Genomic DNA, 9,213 nt, shown 5'->3' with positions numbered 1-9,213 from the left:
CTGTTCCGTCCCTATTGGACTGTGTTTTGGGGTTAAAAGAATATTCCAAGTTTAGGTTCTCTGAGTGGTTTATGTTAGGTTGTTTAGTTCCTTGCTGTTAGTGATCATGTTTTACCTCCCTAAGTGTCTAGTCGGGTTTTGTGTTTTGTGAGTCTTGTCTCTGTTTCATTCCTCCAGTCCCAAGTGTTAAGCTTACATGTCTTGAGTTCAGCCTGTGTGTTTCCTGTCTTACTTTGATAATCCCTGTCCTTTGTCAGCATGTTCTGCTTTGCTTCCTTGGTCTCGTTATGTGTAATTAGTTGTTTCTGTTTCTCACTCCCTCATTACCACCTGTGTATTTAAGCCCTTTTTCCCCCTCTGCTTGTTGCTGGTCCACCTGTGTATAATTCTTTGCGTCATCCCTTGTGTTCTAGCTGCAGGTTTGTTTAGCTAGCTTTCCCAGTTTAGGTTTTTCTACGTTTCTGTCCTTGCCATTTCCGCTTCTGTTTGAATTGTCACTATTTGAAAATAAAGGTTCACCCGCAGTAAAGCCAGCGCCAGCACTTGGATCCTTCTCTTATAACTCCACACATCTGTTGCTGCAGCTGTGACAAAGGGTGGGTAATTGTATGGATGATCATTATTAGTTTCATTGCATTGTCTTTTCTTTCATTATCTTGTATTCTGTGTTTTTCCCTCATTGTGCTTTAACAGTTGCAATATAGCATACGGATTACATTAGTGGGCCCAAGGAAAATATTTTTACTTTTGCAGTGGCTTAAACCACTTAAAGTCACCATGTCATTATCTTTGAGCAGTTTAAGTTCACCTATTCACACCTTTGTGTTCTAATCATTTGTATAATGGCCATCTACATCAATTATTCATGTGTACGTCAAGCCTCCAACTGATTGTTAAACACATCAAACTCAAAACTGAGTCTTACACTCAAGAGTTTAAAAAAAAAAAAAAAAAAAAAAAAAAAATTGCCATTAAAATGATGTCTGGACATCTTTAAGATGCTTGAAGGTGTTTCACCTCTCATCCGGGAAGCTTCTTCAGTTCTGAAGAAGACTTTTGCAGTGGCTTAAACCACTTAAAGTCACTCTTTAATATATTGTAATTTATTTGGAATAAAATGATGTAATACATAGTGGAAACTAAAATCAACCATTAGAATTTAAAAATTACCAATAGATAATTTAAAAAAATTATTCAAATCTTAATTTATATTTTTTTATCATATTTATTTACCATTTGTAAATATTAGAAATTACTCTTGTATAGATTTAGGGGCTTTTTAAAAATTTCTTTTTTCCTAATATAGCTCTAATTCACTTTTCCATGACCCTTTTGCTGCTGTAACATGTACATTTTCACACTGTGTGATTAATAAATTCTGTGTTATCAGGTAGAGAACATACATTTTTCAAGGTAACCGTTATCACTACATAGAGCCTGAAGACATTACAACAGTCAGTCAGGCAACCTAAAAAGAGATGAACAGAAACTAACCTGAAACTTTTAAATTCAATCATCATCATGATCAAAAGGCATTGCACAAAAGCTTCACCCTGCTCCAATTCCCTGAAAATGATTATGGTAAGTGTGAACAGAAACCTGTAATCACTCATGTTAATGAGCCACCTGACTTATCAGGTAGGCTGAGCAGTCGCTAGCAATGCAGACAATGGCTACAGGTCACTATAAATTCAGGGTCATCTGTAGTCTGCCTTTATTTGACCAAACAGCACAATGGCACCACAGAACACATCATCTATCAAGCTCTGCAAGGCAACCAAAAGGAAGGCCAGTTCTGACCAGGCCTTCAGCAAAAAGACAAGGCTGTCAGAGTCTGTGACAAGCAGAAGAGTTGGCAAGGGGCCTTTGGACCTCAAGGAGAATGATCCAACTTCATCCTCAGAGAACACTGGCAGAGGTATGCTTGAAACTCTGAATCCCTCCAACCACATTTTGTGCTTAATGTAACACTCATTAAATACTTAATCTTAGACATTCCCTTATGTTAGAGTTTAGGTAACACTGGTACCATATTACCATTGTCCTTTCTCACACGTTATGAAACCAAATTGGTTCTTGATTGTGTCCATTCAGCTGAATTTGAAGCCAGATACATCCAGGAGCATCAACTTGGTGAAGGAGGATTTGGATCCGTGTTTGCTGGCTATCGTAAAGCAGACAATTTACCGGTAAGGATCGTTATATGTTTTTCCATGAACAGAATGCAAACTATATCATCCTGAAGCTCTAACCAAAATCCTGTTTGTTTCTTGTAGGTGGCCATAAAACACATTCCAAAAAACAAGATCTTTTGGGAAAACAAGGTAAGTGAACAACACCAGTTACTACTACTCTGATTCATCACTGAAATAACTGAAGTTTATTCATGAGTTTGAGTTTCTGTAAAGCTCATCCTGTCTTTTGATTTGGTGGTGATACAGGCAGAGGATGGAAAGTGTCTTTCAGTGGAGGTGGCCATTATGTTGGAACTCCAGGATGGAAAAACTGGACAGCTGCTGAACTCGACATCCGTGTCCTTGCTGGATTGGTACGATCTACAGGAGGAACAAATTCTGGTGCTTGAGCAACCAATCCCTGCACAGGACCTGTTTCAGTTCATTGAGGTCAATGGAGGTTGTGTAAAGGAGGGCATGGCCAAGGTAAGATGATTGGGGGTCTTTATAAGTGTGTATTAAACATTTCTATTTCCGATACTAAATTGCCTGTAACCTTTCACCATTTCTACCTTTGAAGGCCTCAGACAAAATGTACCTATAATTCAGCTATGCTGAGTAGGAGACTTAAAAATTTATTCACCTCCTGAGCACCTAAACAAAGTGTGGAATTGGCAACATGTCCTGCACTTTTTATTTTTGTCAAGTAAACGCCATCTTTATACAAGTAATTACAGTAATAGGACTGCCTTGTGGGGATGGCAGTATGGCACTTTGAACTAGCAATGCATAGAAACCCCCCCCCCCCCTCCCCTCACACAGCATGTTTATTTGCCTCTTTCAGATTATACTGAAACAGCTGGTCACTGGAGCATTGGCGTTTGAGGACAAGAACATCTTTCACCGTGATATTAAGGTGGAAAATGTTCTAATAGAGACCGGCTCAGATGTTCCACGTGTTTGGCTGATTGACTTTGGCCTTAGCTGTTTTGTGCAGGAAGACTGCTTCAAAGTGTTCCGTGGTACGTTGCCCTGCTTCAGCCTACCCATTTGTTTACCAGTTTACCCATTTGCTTTAATCCTTTTCTTAATGAGGTCTCATTCCTGTATTTTGCAGGCACAGTTGCTCATGCTCCTCCTGAGTGGTACAGCTGTTGCAGCTACAGTGCTGGTCCTACAACAGTGTGGCAGCTGGGAGTGCTACTTTATGAAAGCCTCCACAGAAAACAGTTTGAGACCCAAGAGTTTATCAGGCACAAACTAAAGATCAGCAACAGGCTCTCAAAAAGTAAGAAACACACTCTTGCATGATGAACTGTCAGCACAGGTCTGGTGTAGTTCACCTTCTTAAATCACTGTAGATCTCACCACATTTCCTGTGATTGCTCCTCAGATTGCTGTCATTTCTTGAGAACTTGTCTGAATAAAGTTCCTGAGCAACGTCCCTCTCTGAAGCAACTCTATCAGCACCCGTGGCTCTCAAACTGAAATGGTAGCGCGCGCGCACACACTATAATATTGAACAGTTATTAATTTTTGGCTTTCTGTTAAGGTGATGTAATATAAGCTAGACAGTCTCTTATGTTCTTTCCCCATGTTTCTGTGACCATCAGGTAAAATGGGTACAAAGTGGTACATTCCATTCACCTGCGGCACTGGTTCTGCTACGGTGTGGAGAGGACTGAATACAATCACCAGATGGAGTACAGCGAGCAGAGAAGGCCCAGAGTCTGGAGACTAGGTTTGGGCTAATAGATTGAACCAGTTCTTTAACAGGTTTGACTCAGAAGCCCTTCCCTCCCCCATCCAAAGCTCTTCACAACCTCAGTCTGGAGAGGGTCCTCAGTCTATGGCAAACCTCCTGCATGGTGCCAGTTCCAAAGACAACGTACACAAAGGAACCGAACCACTTCAGACCTGTTGCCCTGATTTCACACCTAATGAAGACACCTGATGTAAGAGTCATGTTTTTGATTTCTCCAGTGCCTTCAACACAATCCAGCCCGCAGTGCTAAGGGGGAAACTGCAGGGAGCAGGAGTGGACCATCTGTTGTCCACATGGATTGTTGACTACCTTACTAGTAGACCGCAGTATGTGAGGCTGTGGGACTGCGGGTCTGAGGTGGTAGTCTGTAGCACAGGGGTCTCACAAGAAACAGTACTCGCCCCTTTCCTCTTCATCCTGTACACTGCGGACTTTAGTTATAACACAGACACTTTCCATCTCCAGAAGTTCTCAGACGACACCGGCATTGTGGGTTGGGTGTCAAAGGGAAACTAACTGGAATACAGGGGGTCATTATTGACAATGTCATGAACCATCTTTGCATCAAGCCAGCAAGACAAGAGCTTGTGATTGACTCCAGCAAGAAGTCACCCCCTATTACACCAGTGAACATCCAGGGTTTGGACAATGGGGGGAGTACAAATACCTGGGAGTTCACCTCAATAACAAACTGGATTGCTCCATGAATACAAATGCCCTTTACAAAAAGGGTTTAAGTAGTCTTCACCTGCTACGGTGGCTGAGATCCTTTGAGGTGAACAGGACTTCTAGGGACGTTTTTAATGACACTGTGGTGGCGTCTGCCTTTTTTTTTTTTTTTTTTTTTTTTTTTAAATTAAATGCTGTGGTCCGTTGGAGTGGTGGAATGGCAGAGAGGGACTGGGGGAAACTTAACTGGTCAAGAGGGCCAGCTTTGTCCTGGACTGTCCGCTGAAGTCCATCGAGCAGGTTGGGGAGGAGACGATGTTGTCTAAGCTTACCAGCAGCTGTTAGACTCTATAACACAGTTTAACATGATTACTCATCGGTTTAATTGACATGTTTATTTATTGCTGCTACTCATTGCATCTTGTTTGTACACTGTATATTTCACCAGTATTAATACAACCCTTTACACTTGTGTAAATATCTGTACATTTTTATTTATGCATATGAATTTCATTTGCTTATGTCTATATTCTTCTTGCTATAAGAGCTATGTAACACCCAAATTTCTCATTCGTGGGATAATAAAAGTTTATTCTATTCTAACTGAAGGTGGCCCTGTTTGAAAATCTCTACAAAATTGATGGTTTGACACAATCACTTATCTCAATAATCTGAAAAGGTACTGCATGAATTGTACACAACTGATAAGGCTGTAGTGATTAAAGTTATCTGTACTAACTGCCCGTCTTCCCTTTCCCCGAGCAGCAGGAATCCTTGATATTTGACAGTCTCCTGATGGAGCAGCTCCAGTATCAATCATAGCCTAACCTAAAGACACAATTAAGAACTCATCTGACTTATTCGTGTAAACTTAAATGGATTTCTATAGATATCTCCACCCCAATTAGACCCTGCTTTCTGATGTGAAGATGGGGTTTTGTTTGCCTTCCACAGGTTTCATACTGGCCTATTTGTCTTAATTGCTTGTGTAAGGAGAAACTACTGAAGGGGGAAAAAAAAAAAAACCCAAAAAAACCAAAAAAAAAAAACAAACAAACCCTCATATCTGTGCTTTTTACACCCATGTTCCACATGTCTTACTGATTGACTTTGTCTGAGCAGTTTTGTGCAGCTTCCATAGCATGATGCGTTAACTGGTATTTTACCAATTCATTTCCCTCTCTGCTGCCCTTGTGGGTAGAGCCATTGTGGAACTGATTGCAGCAGCTACTTTGATAGAAGAGCTCTTCTAGTTCCAAATTACTTTATATTCTTTGTGAGAGATATGATTGACCAATTTGTCAGATTTTAGGTCAAGTCATTTATAACAGTTTAAAGTCTCAACTTTTTGGCACAACACCATCACTTACAGCTATGACTGGACACAAGCACTCCTGATACAATTGTGGTCCAATCAGATTTAGAATTTATAAGAGTGCCATCTGTTGTCAGAAAGTGACATTGCAGGTAACTGTCAGTACAGGACATTTAAGGTAGAGTAAAGGGACAAACCAATTTTGCTCATACAGGATGTCCTGCTAAAACAGAAGCGTTGACAACCTTAGAAACAGCCCAGCATGTCTCTCTTGCACCACCATTTCAGCATGAATAATTGTCCAGATTTCTAGAAATGAGAGCTACTCCATCCAAAGTAGGATGAATGCCATCTTTCCTAACAAGACTAGGTTCCCCAATCTATAAAGGCCATGTCTTTTTAGACACTACTCAGACTGCAATATGAGAACATTCAACTAAACATGTCACTCCTGGTCTGATTTGGAAGGGGATCAAAAATAAATAAATAAAACAAACCCCACACCACTAGAGAGTCCAACACTCTTTGGCAATGTCACACTTAAAATCAATATTAAATTTGGTGAATTCCAAATGACATAACCAGGTGTCATTACTGCTGCTACATGCAGTGTCTGCAATGCAGACAATGGCTACAGGTCACTATAAATTCAGGGTCATCTGTAGTCTGCCTTTATTTGACCAAACAGCACAATGGCACCACAGAACACATCATCTATCAAGCTCTGCAAGGCAACCAAAAGGAAGGCCAGTTCTGACCAGGCCTTCAGCAAAAAGACAAGGCTGTCAGAGTCTGTGACAAGCAGGGGAGTTGGCGAGGGGCCTTTGGACCTCAAGGAGAATGATCCAACTTCATCCTCAGAGAACACTGGCAGAGGTATGCTTAAATTCTGAATCCCTCCAACCACATTTTGTGCTTAATGTAACACTCATTAAATACCTAATCTCATTCATTCCCTTATGTTAGAGTTTAGGTAACACTGGTACCATATTACCAGTCCTTTCTCACACGTTATGAAACCAAATTGGTTCTTGATTGTGTCCATTCAGCTGAATTTGAAGCCAGATACATCCAGGAGCATCAACTTGGTGAAGGAGGATTTGGATCCGTGTTTGCTGGCTATCGTAAAGCAGACAATTTACTGGTAAGGATCGTTACATGCTTTTCATGAACAGAATGCAAACTATATCATCCTGAGGCACTAACCAAAATCCTGTTTCTTGTAGGTGGCCATAAAACACATTCCAAAAAACAAGATTTTCTGGGAAAACAAGGTACGTGAGCAACACAAGTTACTACTACTCTGATTCATCACTGAAATAACTGAAGTTTATTCATGAGTTTGAGTAAAGCTCCTATCTTTTGATTTGGTGGTGATACAGGCAGAGGATGGAAAGTGTCTTTCAGTGGAGGTGGCCATTATGTTGGAACTCCAGGATGGAAAAACTGGACAGCTGCTGAACTCGACATCTGTGTCCTTGCTGGATTGGTACGATCTGCAGGAGGAACAAATTCTGGTGCTTGAGCAACCAATCCCTGCACAGGACTTGTTTCAGTTCACTGAGGTCAATGGAGGTTGTGTAAAGGAGGGCATGGCCAAGGTAAGATGATTGGGGGTCTTTATAAAACTCATCCTGCCTCCATCACTTGGCTCAAGTGCTAGGCAAAGTCTGAAAGAAAAGGGTACTTGCAGTAAAATTATTTCTGGGTTTCCTATCAAAACCTGAAATTGCAGGGTACCGATACCCTAGTCATGAGTTGTATTATAAAGGATTAAACCATATGGCAAGACCTGCACAGATTTGCTGCAATCTTTGCAGAAGAAAAACACTAGAACACCAAAAAAGGTGAGGAGCCCCAGCAAGGTGGCCATTATTTTGGAGCCCAATCACTGTACAGGACCTCTTTCAGTATATTGAAGTTAGGTCCTCCTTTTGGCAAACTCTGCTGACTAAGGTAAGATGCTCGTGAGTCTTTGATCATATGTATTAAACAGTCAAGAGACAGACCTGAGCAGATCTTATGGGAAGCACTGAACCAGCTCCTGAGTGGAGGATAACACAAGTCCATTTCACTATAGATTCACTCCAAAACAAGATCAACCAGACCCTGCAGGAACCCAGCACCCAACCCTTCCTCCATCTTGGAAATTCAAGAACAAAGCACAGTTGGCACAGCACATGAAGGATCGACTTTAAGGTTCTACTATCATCATCAGCTTGATTACAGTGTCATTAGGACACCACAACACAGAGAGAACACCATCCCTACAGACAGAGTGGCCAGGGAAGCAGGGGAACATATCAAGAAGGCCCTGAGTAAACGTGGTCATCCCAGCTGGACATTTGTCAAATCTGGGAAGGTGCTTAAAGCACCAGGTAATCCAGGAGAGAAGGACAACTGCTGCCCAAGCGAAAACCCCTTGTGATCCCTTGTGTCAGGAGTATCAGAACAGTTGAGACATTTTTTTCTAAACACAATGTCTTTGTGGCTTTTAAACTCCAAAACACGCTGCACCAAAAATTGGTCCACCCCAAGGATCAGGTCCCCCGATACAAACAGTAATGTAGTGTACGCTGTTAAGTGCCAGGAGGATTGCCATCATCAGGGAAACCAAACAACCTCTGGCAAAGCAGATGGCACAAGACAGAAAAACTAACTCGTCAGGCCAAGACTCCGCAGTCTATTTAGACAGAGGCCACTGGACAATTCTTTCGATGAGGATGTACACATCCTGGACAGAGAGGAACGCTGGTTTGAGCAGGGAGTCAATGAGGCCACTTATGTGAAAAGGGAAAGACCATCTCTGAATCGAGGAGGGTGCCTACACTCTAAAAAGTAATTCATCAGGCCTTTTACCACCACTTGATTAAATCCATGGCTGCAACATAAAAATTCTAATTTATTGATTAAGATAGACCTTCTAAGTTGCAAACTTTATTTTTTGGGGTTGTGTTGAATTAATAATGTTGGTAATTACATTAAATTAATTTTATATGTAATTTGAAATTAAATCCCAATGTTAGTGGGTTCAAAATAAAATTCAAGTTGTAATTACTTAAAGAAATTGAATAGATAACTTATTTTTTTTTCCACTGTAACTTCTGATTTCAAATTCCCTCCCCTACCCACTTAACTAGCCCGGGCAAATTCACACATGTTGCGTTGCATGGTGGACTTGCAAGCTTTTGTAAAAGACATTTCAAGGTAAGTAACATTTCATTTACAAATAACAGTTCTACCAAAGCAAAGCATTTGTGCTAGTCACCTGTAGTGGATTTGTGTATGAT

This window comes from Pelmatolapia mariae, linkage group LG10_11 (assembly GCF_036321145.2).
Source record: "Pelmatolapia mariae isolate MD_Pm_ZW linkage group LG10_11, Pm_UMD_F_2, whole genome shotgun sequence".
Lineage (NCBI taxonomy): Eukaryota > Metazoa > Chordata > Actinopteri > Cichliformes > Cichlidae > Pelmatolapia > Pelmatolapia mariae.
This window is presented reverse-complemented; position numbering follows the sequence as displayed.